Genomic DNA, 13,775 nt, shown 5'->3' with positions numbered 1-13,775 from the left:
GGAAATGAAGGGAAGAGACCCAGTTTACATCACAGGGTCTCTGAAACCTCTGGGGGGCTTCTCTCCATCTCCTGAGCCTCTGGGGCCCCCTGGTGTGGTGCCCTGGAGAGAGCCCTGAGTTCGCGTGTTCTGCACGGCTGTGTGGGAGGGTTGGTGGAGAAGGCACTTGTCTCTAAGGGCAGGGACCATCTCTTGAACCTTCGGTGTCTTCTCCACAACGTGTGGACCCACAGAGGGCACACCGCGTGCTCCTTCGGTGCACGTCTGCCTGACGGAGGTGTTAGTAATCTGCCATTTTCCTCCGGATAGCCTCTGCAGTGTAAGGTATGCATGTGTTTTTACGCCCTTGCTATATACCTGGATGCCCAGCTCTAATATTTGGAATTACTTTGCTGATTACATAAATTTTAGTTGTGCCCCCTCATAACCTTTGAAATGAAGTCTCCACCGTGAGGCTACGCACTCAACCCATTCTGGGTTCCCTCCCTGTCGTAAAGGCCAAGACCCCTCGTAGCAGAGATGCTTTGCTGGGTGGGAGTGGTGTGGGGATAGGAGTGAGTGTTTGCAGGATCACCTGGGAAGTTGTTTTCTTTTCTAATCCCCAAATTGAAGCCCAACTAGGATGACTAAAGCAAACTTAGGGGAGGAGGATGAGGGAGGGCTCTGCTCAGGGCTAAATGTTTTGAACATTTTCCAGATGATTATTATATATCTCCCCAGCTCCTCATTTGAAAAGAGCTGCCTTACAGGGTTTCCTTGAAATTGGGGGAAAACCCTAACACTCGGTGGAAAGCAGCTGATAATTTATTAAGTGCTTATTGTCGTGGGCCAAGCAAGTGATTTAATCCCTTTGGTTTTTTGCAGACTCACTCCATTTATTCATCAGTGAGATACCTTCGAGGTGTGAGGCTCTCTGATAGATGCTGAGGCATCCGAGAACCATGGTTAAGCCTGATGGCCGGGGTCTTCAACAGCTCTGCCACCTGGTAGCTGTGTGGCCTTCATTGCTCGGTCGTTCATACCTCAGTTTCCCCGCTCTAAATGGGGACCTCATCAGCCGAGAGGATGTGTGTTAACAGTGATAACGGCCAGCTCTTACTGCAGTGAGGATGAGGACAGCCCTGCCTTCAGAGAGTGGGTAGTTGGGTAGCAACCAGGGTCCAGCAGGGAAGCACCGTGGTCAGCACATGTGACATTTGACCCCGTCTGTGCTTTTCACATCTCACCATACAGTCTTCCCTCCCTCTGCACCCCCCATCCATGCCTCATTTATCTATAAATGAGGAGCTCAGCTATATGAATTTATCGAGAAATATCCCTGAATTCTGTATTACATCTTGTTAATGAGTGAGGTGGTGCAGTGTCATTGTTGTGAAGATCAGTTCTGGTCAGAATCGTAGAGTGATGCTCCCAGGCCCTCCTGAGAGGCTGCTAGCACTTATACCAAATGGCCCTAAACTGTGGTCCTTTTCTGCTGTTAGTTTGTGTGCTGTCATCTTCATTCACACCCTCCTGACCTCTAAAATTCCTAATCTCTCACCACTAGAGTAGAACCAAAGGTCACCAGGAGAAACCAAATGACTAGACTTGTTACATCGATATGCTTGGCTTTGTGCAAACAACTTAGGACACAGTCTGAGAGTTCTTGAGGAGAGACTGTTGTATCCTTCTGACCTACCCTCTGTCTCCCTTTTCTACTTTTAAGGATCCTTTGATTACAGTGAGCCCACCGGGATAAGCCAGGATCATCTCCCTATTTTAAGGTCATCTGATTAGCAACCTTAATTCTATCGATACCATAATCCCCCTTTGCCATGTAATGTAACAGGTTCTGGGGATGAGAATGTGGACATATTTGGAGGACCATTATTCTATGTGCTATAGTTTTGTTGCTTTTTGTTTAACTAATTACCTACAATATGTTTGAAAAAGGATTAAAATATGTAATACAGGAAGATAAAAATACATTTAAGATTAAGGCGAGGGCTTCCCTGGTGGCGCAGTGGTTGAGAGTCCGCCTGCCGATGCAGGGGACACGGGTTCGTGCCCTGGTCCGGGAAGATCCCACATGCTGCGGAGCGGCTGGGCCCGTGAGCCACAACTACTGAGCCTGTGCGTCTGGAGCCTGTGCTCCGCAACGGGAGAGGCCATGACAGTGAGAGGCCTGCGTACCGCCAAAAAAAAAAAAAAAAAAATTAAGGGGAAACAGGGAGAAAATAAGAGGACATTTAGAGTCAGGAATGAGGTTTAAACACAAAATAGACACCAATTTACTTCCTGGAAGTGGACCGTGATTTGGCTTTGAGCTTTTCCTAGCCACTCTCTTGAAGGGGGAAGCAATGGCAGTTATATTTTACCGTGTCATTGAGTAAGATCCGACCAGTTGTTTAGATGCCCAGATGATACTAAGATGAAAGAGAACTTTCTTCTCTAGGTCCTTCTGAATACAAGAAGAAGAATGAGAAAAACCTTTGTCAGGTTTACAGTAAACCCAGAGATATGTTTTATCTAGCCATTTCCTTTCTTACTTTTCTTTTTTTTTTTTGGTCGTACGCAGGCCTCTCACTGTTGTGGCCTCTCCCATCGCGGAGCACAGGCTCCGGACGCGCAGGCTCAGCGGCCATGGCTCTCGGGCCCAGTCGCTCCGCGGCATGTGGGATCTTCCCGGACCGGGGCACGAACCCGTGTCCCCTGCATCGGCAGGTGGACTCTCAGCCACTGCACCACCAGGGAAGCCCTGGCCATTTCCTTTTTACTGCCTTCTATTTTAGGTCAAATGTATACATTGCTTTGAAGAATTTGGAAATGTCTAGAGCAGCAGTTGCCATGTGATGGTTCTCATGCCCTGGGGGTTCTTGAGGGTGTCCTAGGCTTTCATTCTGAATGCTGGTGATGTCCTTTTCACCATTTCTATTTTTCAAAGTCATTAAATAAAATAGATATTTACATATATGATCTCCGATCCCACTTTAAGATGGAAGAGTTTGAAAGCCTGCCAGCATTTATCAAGAGCTTGCATTGTGGTTAGTAGTTCTGTACCAGCAACCCAGGAAGTTTTTGGAAATGCTATGTTATAAAAATATGTATATCCCCAACAGACTGTTGGTTACAGGCACGATGCATTAGGAACACTCAGGGCAAAGTATAAATTATTGAGCATTTTACTGATAATTCTGCCGATTTTCCTCCAGATTATCTTCCCTTCTAGCCACAAGTTGGAGTCATCGGATCAGAAATCTTTTGGCATATCTTACAGTATTTTTAAAAAAATCAATATTTAGAGAAAATATTTTGACTGATAGTCATTTTGTCTTTTAATTTATTAGAATTAAAGACTCATACACCTGGAATTTGTTATTTGTGGAGAAGTGCTTTCAAATAGCTGCCGGAAACCACCTGTCTTATCCTGATACTTAGCAACAAAACATGGAAAACTTAGAAAATAAACTTATGGGGGATTGGAGATGCCAGTTAATCACACCCTTCCTCCCTTCTGGGTTCTGAAGTAGAGAGAATAGTAGAAGCCAGATGAAGATTACAGAACCGGCTTTATTAGAGCAAAGCTGAGTTGGAAGATGGGTCTTGGGTGCAAGACTTCTGATCCATCCTAGATAGAAATCTACACAGCTGCCCTGGTGATTGCCAGGAAGCCTTGGGTGGACTCAGCTGGGTAGGGAAGCCCCGCCTCTTTAACTCCTGCGGGCAGGGAAAGGGGGAGTGCACCTCCTGAGGGCAGGAAGCCCAGCAGTCATGCCCCGCCTCGCCGCGCCACAGCTGAGATGCTGTCCTTCCTCCCCAAGAAGACCTGTGAACACTGATGAAAGAGCAGTAATAGTCTCCTCTGTGGTTCTTCCTGGGAAATGGAGCACACGTTCTGCATGAAAATGTGTCCAGGGGAAGTAAAGAGTCCTCCCTTTATAAACCATTCGATTTGTTGTTTTCAAATTAAGATACAAGAAATCCAAACATTGGGCTGTTTCCTGTCTAGTTTTGATGCTGGGGCCGGTAATTAGATTGCTTTCTGATTTTGAATAGACGTTGGGTCCCCACGCAAAATGTATACTAATAAGACTGTAATTGTGAAATTGATTTTGTTGACCAGTCATACTTTTTTCTTACATAATTAGATGCTGTGTGTTACCCGCTAAATGGGTAAAAGGTAATTTGTCATTAATCATTTTGCACATGAACAAAGATGTTATCAAAATGAACTTCATAAACTAATATCTTGTTTCAAAAATGAAATAGGAGTTAAAGGATTAGAAAGTTCCTATGGTATGTGTGCCTATGCGTATGTGTGTGAGAGAAAGAAAGACTGTTAAAGGAGCTTGTTTGTTACAAAAGGTTGGGCAAAGTCGATCAAGAACAGTAGATGGATTAAGTCATCCTTCAAATAGTTTCTTTCAGAAAGAACTTAAGTCATCTTTCAAAAATAGTTTCTTTCAGCAAAGCTTTGAAAGGCTTTCAGTGGCCATAAAGTCAGTTAGTTATATGCCCTGGAAGATATCAGAATTAGAGACATTTCTAGAAACTTAAATATTGGTTCACATCATCTTAGGCAAAATTAAGGCCCTGATAAAGGATGCTTACCTGAGTTGAAGGCTGTTTCACTTTGAAGTCATGTAGGACAATAGTCAGGATCCTTAAGCAGGTTTTCTAAACTGCGCACTTGAGCAATTAAAAGACAACAAAAGCCCAATAACCCCCTGCTGATATCTGACTTTGAGCAGCACAGAGTATATGATGGGTATAGCTGCATAGAGTGATTCGTTTGTATAGAGTTATTTGCTATATCGGAGTTAAAGTTGGAAGACATGGATCCACACTGTGTCTTGGATTTTAGCAAAATGGATCAAAATCCTGCAGTTAGAAAGCATGGCCAGTTGTCTTATAAGCACTCCTAATTCACAATGATAAAACCCTGCCATCTGCAGAGGTCATTCTCATCTCAGCGGTATGCATCTTAACAGTAACTCAAAGAATGTCTGTAAGACAGCCGGTCTTCCTGACGTGTCTCCAGTTTATTCAGAAGTAATACCAAATCATTAAGTTCTTTGCACATTATGAAAAGGAGAAGAATTGTGCCACATTCTCCATCACCGCCCCCACTGGAAAGTAGTGTCCGATTGGCCCTCATTCTTAGTATCCTGGATGAGATAAAAAACAATGTGTCTGGGCTTCCCTGGTGGCGCAGTGGTTGAGAGTCCGCATGTCGATGCAGGGGACGCGGGTTCGTGTCCCGGTCCGGGAAGATCCCACACGCCGCGGAGCGGCTGGGCCCGTGAGCTATGGCCGCTGAGCCTGCGCGTCCGGAGCCTGTGCTCTGCAACGGGAGAGGCCACAACAGTGAGAGGCCCGCGTACAGCAAAAAAAAAAAAAAAAAAAAAAAAAACCAATGTGTGCTCTAAACTTTAATGTGCAAACAAATACCTGAGGATCGCATTCTAAATACCAGTTCTGATTCGGTTGGTCTGGGATTGGGCCTGAGATTTCTAACAGTCCACCAGCTCATCTCAGTTCTGCTGGTCAGGCCTGCAGGCCAGGTTGTTTTTTTTTTTTTTTTTTTTTTGCAGTACGCGGGCCTCTCACTGTTGTGGCCTCTCCCGTTGCGGAGCGCAGGCTCAGCGGTCATGGCTCAGGGGCCCAGCTGCTCTGCAGCATATGGGATCTTCCTGGACCGGGGCAGGAACCCGCGTTCCCTGCATCGGCAGGCGGACTCTCAACCACTGCGTCACCAGGGAAGCCCCTCGCAGGCCAGGTTTTGAGTAGCAAGGTTATAGAGGTGCTGGTTACTAGATGCATTGGTACACATTGAGGCCTCAGATAATCTCTCATCTTTGGAGCCAAATGCCAAGGAGAGGTTAATAAAAACCCTAACAGTCCAACAAGTCCTTCCATGGTGTAGAGGTCTAACAGGGCTCTATAGTGGGCTAGCTCTTCCTGAAAGACTGCCTCCTTGGGCAGGGCTTCGTGGGCATTCATCTGAGAAGACCAGCGCATGATTCTTTGAGGAGAAAACCAGAGTGCCTTGCATGTAGGTTGTCTAATAAGCCAGTTCGACTGCATTTGTCCAGAGTAGAGAGTTCATCATTTTAAATAGTGGGCTAGACCATGTTTTGGATCCCACTAGATAAGACCCATAGACCCATAGACATGATAGCAAAGACATCTTTCCAAGAATGTAATAGTTATCATGTTTGCCTGTGTATTAAATAAAAATACCCCGGCCGCACCTCAGACAAGGTTAATCAGAATCTTGAGGTGTGAGACCTGGCAGCTGTCTTTTTTTTTTTTTTTTTTTAAAAAGGAGCCCCGGTGATTCTTAAGTGTATCACGGTTGGGAGGCCTGGATTTCGGCAATCCTTAACTCTGAGGGCAGGGAACTCTCCTGAGGTGCTCCATTTTAGCTTTGACCTTCATTTATAAATTCAGGGACAAGTAAGCATCTGGTGGTTGAGTTCTTCCCTAAGAAAATTCAGACTGGGGGCGTTTATGACCTAGGTTCTGCCAGAGCCTGGGCTTTGCATTCCAGGGGGATTTGCTATAACCCCGTTTTAGGAGTGATGGGAAATTCATTAAACCATTTACGTTTGATAAGCCTCTGAGTGGCCACTTTTGCTGATGGTGTGTGCATGTTCACGTGTGTGCACTCATCTTCTCACCCACCAGCTGGTTTTTATTTATTTATTTATTTATTGGCTGCGTGGGTCTTGTTGCTGCGTGCAGACTTTCTCTAGTTGGGGCGAGTGGGGGCTACTCTTCATTGTGGGGTGCGGGCTTCTCATTGCGGTGGCTTCTCTTGCGGAGCACGGGCTCTAAGCCCTCGGGCTTCAGTAGTTGTGGCTCGTGGGCTCTAGAGCGCAGGCTCAGTAGTTGTGGTGCACGGGCTTAGTTGCTCCGCGGCCTGTGGGATCTTTCCGGACCAGGGCTCGAACCCGTGTCCCCTGCATTGGCAGGCGCATTCCCAACCACTGCGCCACCAGGGAAGTCCCCGCCAGCTAGTTTTTAAAAACTTTTAACCTGCTGGTCTTTATCAGATCTCATGCTTGAAAGGCTGTCCCGTTCCTGCAGACAGTGCACACTCTTGAGCCAACCCCAGCGTGTGCTGCTCTCCAGGTGGAGGAGTGGGGTCCTGGGGTGATTGACTTGTAGGGTTCGGGGAACACTTGTTGAATAATGAGCTTTATCTTCAGGGCATTGTCCTAGTTTTTGGAAGTAATTTTGCTGATTTTTGTGACTCTGGTTTTCTTGATTACTGGGGCCATCTGGGGCCTGTTGTCATTCGTGGGTGTTTTCTACGTATAAGGAGTTGCCGGAAGTCTGATCCTCAGAGGAAAAAACCCATAAAATTCCTTTGTGGCTTTTACTGTCCTTTGGCTCTGAGTGGAAGCGAATCTTTGAGTTTTTCATCCAACATCAAGGAGACCTACCTAACGAATTTACACACCATGTGATCTTTTCACAGACCATTCCTTTTTTCTTCCTAGAGAGTCATCATCGACCTGTCACAATGTGTGTTCATGGTTTCCTGGGCTGGAAGCCAGATGACAATCCTTTTCTATTTAAGACTGTCTGATGTAGCATCATCCACCTTTTGTCTTCTCAAAGCCTTCTTCCCTGTACCTTGATTTGTAGACTAGGATCTTTGTGGAGTGGAGCGTCAATGACATATACTAATTAGTACATGGGGGCATAGCCAGCCCAGGCATGAACTCCGTGGCAGGTGCCAGGATAGTGTTGGCACTGAGGGATGTGGAAGAAAATGAGACTCATGGTCAGTCAGCTTGGGGCAGCATCAGGAATCCGCCCTCCTCTCGTCTCTCTGTGGCCTCTAGTCTTAGCTCAGGGCTCTGAGCCTGCGCATCTTCAGGGCTGGTGACTGGCTCCTGAGTTTACTTGGTTTGCTTCTCCTTGCCCTGCGATCTAGTCCTATGGGCTGCCCTTCCCTGAGCCTCATCCTATGGGGCGGGTAAGGTCCTGCTGATGGGCTAAGGCACTGGTTATCAACCTGGGTGCTTTTATCCTTTAGGGGACATTTGACAATGTCAGGAGACATTTATGTTGTCACAGTTGGTGGTGGCGGGTTCTAATGGCCTATATCTCTAAAGGCGTGTAGTAGCTAGAGGACAGGGAGGCTGCCTAACATCCTACAACACGCAGGACAGCCCCCTGTGACAAAGAATGCTCTGGCCTCAAACGTCAGTTGTGCCAAGAATCGAGACACCCTGGATTAAATGGATTTATTTCATTTTTCAGGGACCCGTGCTTTTTTTTTTTTTTTTTTTTTGGCGGTACATGGGCCTCTCACTGTTGTGGCCTTTCCCGTTGCGGAGCACAGGCTCCGGACACGCAGGCTCAGCGGCCATGGCTCACGGGCCCAGCTGCTCCGCGGCATGTGGGATCTTCCCGGACCAGGGCACGAACCCATGTCCCCTGCATCTCAACCAGTGCGCCACCAGGGAAGCCCGACCCGTGCTTTTTGTTTTGGTTTAGTAGATGTTTTCAGAATTCTTAGCGTTGCTGTGGTTTCATTTTTTTGTTGTTGATGGGAAATTCTGTCAACTGTGAACAACCTGTGAGCCTGGTAAATGAAACTTACAGAACATGGGAAGATTCTTATCCAGAAGTGACAGCTTCCTTCTCACTCCTTTGTCCACCTGCCAATAATGTGCACACCTCCTGCCTGAGAGGCAGAGTCAGAATACAGTTCATCCATGTGTGTTTCCAACTGTTTTCCCTGCCCCTCTGCTCCCCCTAGTGGACATGACCACAGGCACAGTGACCAGAGGACAGTTGGGAGGGAGGGGAGGGTGGGATGGACCAGAGGGGGCGGGAAGGAAGGCCTGTTCTGGATACAGAGTCATTAGCCTTATTACAGTGTTTGAAAATTTACTTAGCTGTTGATGCCAGTTATGGAGCCCTGAACTACACTTAGCAAGCAGTGTAGCTGCAAGGCCGATCCTGCTTCAGGTGGGCAGGGCTGGCTGTTTCCCTTCCCCGCCCACACCAAGAATGCAAGTGCAGCCTAATAAATGCAAACTGGGCCCAGGACTGTCTTGGTTTGATCCCTTCAAAGGTAAAAGGGATGAGCCAACGACCCAGCAATCCCACTACTGGGCATATACCCAGAGAAAACCATAATTCAAAAAGACACATGCACCCCAATGTTCATTGCAGCACTATTTACAATAGCCAGGACATGGAAGCAACCTAAATGCCCATCGACAGACGAATGGGTAAAGAAGATGTGGTACATATATACAATGGAATATTACTCAGCCATAAAAAGGAACGAACTTGGGTCATTTGTAGATCCGTGGATGGATCTAGAGACTGTCATACAGAGTGAAGTAAGTCAGAAAGGGAGAAATGAATATCGTATATTAACGCATATATGTGGAAACTACAAAAATGGTACAGATGAACCGGTTTGCAGGGCAGAAATTGAGACACAGATGCAGAGAACAAACGTATGGACACCAAGGGGGGAAAGTGGCAGGGGGTGGGATGGTGGTGGGATGAATTGGGAGATTGGGATTGACATGTATACACTGGTGTGTATAAAATGGATGACTAATAAGAACCTGCTGTATAAAAAAATAAATAAACTAGAATTCAAAAAATAAAAAAAAATGAAGTAAAAGGGACGGGCCTTGGCATTCATCTGACCCAGGCATCAGCAGGCAGCCACCCCTCTCCCCCTGTCTCGAGAATAGCAAAGGTGTGTTGCTTTAGCGGTTGTCTTTTGGTTAGTGACTCAAGATAAGACTTGTTTAGCCGGTTCTAAAAAGAACACGCTGTTTTCACTTCAAATGTGTTTTTCCTGTTTATAAAGGCCCAGAATTTGTCAGAGAACCAAGTCAGGAAAGTGGAAGAGAAAGGGCCCGTCCGTACGTGTTCCAGCAGTATCCCCACCACCGTTGGTTCCTGGGCTCCTTTGCCCCACAGATTGGGAGGAGAGCCCGTGGCTAGCACAGCTGTCAAGGACTCACACCTCATATTGGGGGCTGGCTTCAGTTTGGTGGTACCGAGCCGTCCAGGGAGTGAGCATCTAGCCTCGGAGCATCTTCCCAGGAATTTGGGCTTATTTTGGAAGAAAAGGCTGCTTTGCTTGTCCTTCCCTCCTGCTCAGTTTCTCCTTTTAATAACAGAACACACCATATTTAGAGCTAGACTCCCACCCCAGCCTAGGCCATCTGCCTGCCTTGCACCAGTAATTCCGTGAATGTATGTTTTCTTCCTTTCATCTGCTGATTCTCCCAGCTCCTTGAGGTTGGGGGGACATCGCAGTAGACTCACAGTACCTTACTGTCACCAGACTGTGGTTTCTGGTTGGTGTTTCATATTGATACGTCTCTTCCATTTTGAGTTTCTGCAGGCAGCTGAGAGACACAGCTTGGTGTGGTGGAGACCAAATCGGATCAGGAAGCAGGACTTGAGTTACGGTTTGATTCTGACTCCAGTTGGAAACATAACGTTTTCGGGACCTCAGTGTCCTTCTCTGTGAATCAAGAGTTTGTGCTTGGTTATTATGTTCTTAAGCAAGATCTCATGTAGTGTCCCAGTCTGCATGAAGGTACTTTATACATTTTCATTTATCCTATTTCCTTTTAAAGTCGATGACTAGGCCAGTGAGCTGCTCTGGTGAGCAGAGTTGGGAGTGGTGTGCACTCATGTCAGGGTTAGCACACAGTTGATTTCCGTGCCGCATTTTGGTTGCAAGATAGTGGAAGTCCAGATTCACCCTGATAGCAGATGTTAATGGCTAGTATTTTTGTTTTAACACAGTTTTCCAAGCACTCTAAGTTGCTCTTAATGTAAATTTGTACTGAGGCTGGAAAGAGAAGTAGTAGGAAATTGTTTCAGAGTTGAGTCATTAGCATTCTCTAAAGACTTTTATTGCTACTTATAATTAGGAGTGATCAGACACATGTCTTTGAAACTTACAGTTTAGGACTGACCCTCATCTAGCATTTAATCGGGGTCTCATAGTGTTTGCTGTTGTGCAGTTTTACATGAGTAGATATGTGGACCTGAATTTTATAAAAAAATGAGCAAACAAGACCACTGCCAAGCATTAATTTTCCTGAGCAAATTAGTGTAGGATTTCAAAGTTCAAACTCCACATACAGAGGTATGTGGAAGTTTTGCTGAAAATCTCTATAGTATAAGACTTTTTCTAACCAGTTGTTTTAAGAGAAGATACTTTATACAACGGGGAGTTCCTTCAGTTACCCCTCATCACCCTTCTGATCTTTTCCTGTCACCGTCTCGGATACCCAGTGATGAAACCAACAGCCTCCCCCAGAGTTCCCCTCAACTTGTTTCCCCTCTCATCCCTTATCTTGGACATCATTTTGGTCCCACAGTCACTGCCCCTTCTAGAATTATCTTCTGAAGCTCTTTTTCCTTTCCCCTCCCCCCATTAGTACCCATCTACCACCATATCCCCTTCTGTTTAACCCCATCTAGTCAAGGGCATAATGATCCTTCACTGCTATGCGACAGGTCTTAGGGTTAAAAACTCCCAAAAGGTGAGGTCAACTTACAGTCTCAGAGTGCCTGGCTTCTTTGTGCTTCACACCAGGAGGTGGCCCTGGAGGTCACTGCTCATTTGTGTTTCATCATCTCATCCCCATCATCCTGTTATTTCATCTGGCAAACACATAATGACCATCCCCGGTGTGCAAGGCAGTCCCATTCCTGGCACTTCCTGTCTTTAGAGAGCTTACGGAGAAATGAAAGAAAAGATCATCCGACAGAGCAGTAGGTAAGCTCTTTAGAAAGAGCACGTACTGCTGGGAGTGCTCCAAGGAGGATGCGCCCTCCTCAGTCCAGGGAGCCAGGGGAGGTTTTAGGCAGGATGTGGGGTTCAGTTGTGAGACAGGGGCGGGGTTTCCAAGGCAACGTGGATGAACACAGCAGACTCAGGATTTCTTTCTTTTTTATAGTTTAACGTATATTAATAGCAAACTTACAGGAACAGCACGGAAGACAGACAACATTAAAAATATGTACCTACATGTAGGACACCTCAGTTAGAAAAGTATAGTGAATGGATGGAATCCACTGTATGATAAAAACGCTACAAACACCATTTAGTTTCAGTCAATGAGAAATTTACCTGTTTTAAAAAAAATCCAAATGCTGGCACAGTCCAGAAAAATTTAACAGGTTTATTTATAATTGTTACAAGGTTGAACTGCTGAAACTTGTTCGCGGAAACATTTTGACTTGCATTAATGCTTCATGTCCCCGCATTGATATTAAAAATTCACACACACATGAAAATGGAAAAACTGCCGGTACCTGATTTCTGTCGCCCCCCGTTTTTCCACTTACAGTCATGTACTTAGGTACCTTTTGACCCCATGGGAAAAATATATCTAACGTTCGGAACTACCAATAGCAGGAAGAAGAGAATATACTTTTTTAAAGAATGAAATGTTTCCCGTCAGAGTGGATTCTTAAGCACGTTCTCCATGTAGGCGGCGCGCTAGCTGGATGTCTTTTGGCATAATTGTCGCACATTTGGCATGGATAGCTCCAGGTTGGTGTCTTCAAAAAGGCCAGCCAGAGAGGCCTCGCCTGCCTCCTGCAAGCACCAAGAGCTGTGCTCTGGAAGCGCAGATGTGCTTTGAAGTCCTGAGCAACTTCCCGCGCCAGACGCTGGAAGGGGAGTTTGCGAATCAGCAGGGCCTGTAATGGTGAGGTTTCTTCACCCCTCCAGTAGAGGGCGCACTCTTGCGAGCAGCTTTCGTACCCAGTTGCTTCCTTGGTGTTTTACCACCGGTGGATTTGCGGGCAGTCGGCTCTGTACGAGCCATGGTGTATAGAGACCTCCTCCCTTACCGTCTTCCCCTTCGGCTGGAGCGGCGCTGGCGTTGGAGAGCAACCACCGCATGGCGGCGGCTGCGAACACAATTAGGATTTCTTGAATGTTGCTGCCGAGGGTGAGGCGAGAGGTAGGCCCTGACAGCCACCATCTTAAGACAGGTGGGAAGATGCGGTGGTCCGTAGTAGGACAGCAGAGGTGTGTGAATGACAGTTCAAGCAGTGCTACCCATGGGAATGTGGGACCGGCAAGCTGTGTCGAGACTGTCCTGTGGGCAGTGAGGAGAAGATCACATCTCTCTGGTTGGGGCTGACATCGCTCCTGAAGGGATGGGCATTTCCAGCCTCATCCATCCTCTGACGACACAGGTCCTGATGTAAGAAGTGGTCCTCCAAGGATGGTGGGTGGGCCTCTGACGGAACTTCTTCACTGCTTCATCAGTCTGGCTTTGACCCCATTGGCATGGGGCTGTTTTTGAGAGCGTCCTCAAGTGGTTTGAGAAATTGGCATCTGGCAGGCAAAGCAGGTCTTGCCTCAGAGGGTGGCCCGGGAGGTTGATCCAGAGCTGGGAAGGACAGCTGTGTCTTGTAAACGGGGTGGCACATTTCTCTGTACTTTGCTTCCGGCGCTGGGCCTGTGGTCAGCCCTTAGTAAGGGCACAACCTTACCTTGGCTGTGCTGTGGGCAGTGGGGGAAGGGTGGCTCCTTGCTGGGGCCACATTGCGCCCCCGAGACTTATCTGCCTGTCTTCAAATTCAGCTTCTACCCCAACTTTGGAGGTGGGCTTGCTTTTATTTTCGTAACAGCTTTATTGAGATATGTTTCACGTATCATCCAATTCTCCCATTTAAAGTATATAATTCAGTGTTGGTTTTTTTTTTTTTTTTAGAATATCCACAGAATTGTGCGTCCGTCACCACAGTCCATTTTAGAACATTTT

At 46.7% G+C, this 13,775-nt stretch overlaps 1 protein-coding gene and 1 pseudogene across 1 annotated transcript in view; one reads left to right on the top strand and one right to left on the bottom strand.

The window, feature by feature from the left end:
* The window catches only part of MGAT5 (alpha-1,6-mannosylglycoprotein 6-beta-N-acetylglucosaminyltransferase), a 364,482-nt gene that overhangs the window by 119,632 nt on the left and 231,075 nt on the right, over positions 1-13,775 (top strand). The window lies entirely within an intron of this gene.
* Positions 12,468-12,827, bottom strand: LOC132521859 (histone H3.3-like; annotated as a pseudogene).

Source organism: Lagenorhynchus albirostris, chromosome 6 (genome assembly GCF_949774975.1).
Source record: "Lagenorhynchus albirostris chromosome 6, mLagAlb1.1, whole genome shotgun sequence".
Classification (NCBI taxonomy): domain Eukaryota; kingdom Metazoa; phylum Chordata; class Mammalia; order Artiodactyla; family Delphinidae; genus Lagenorhynchus; species Lagenorhynchus albirostris.
This window is presented reverse-complemented; position numbering and strand designations above follow the sequence as displayed.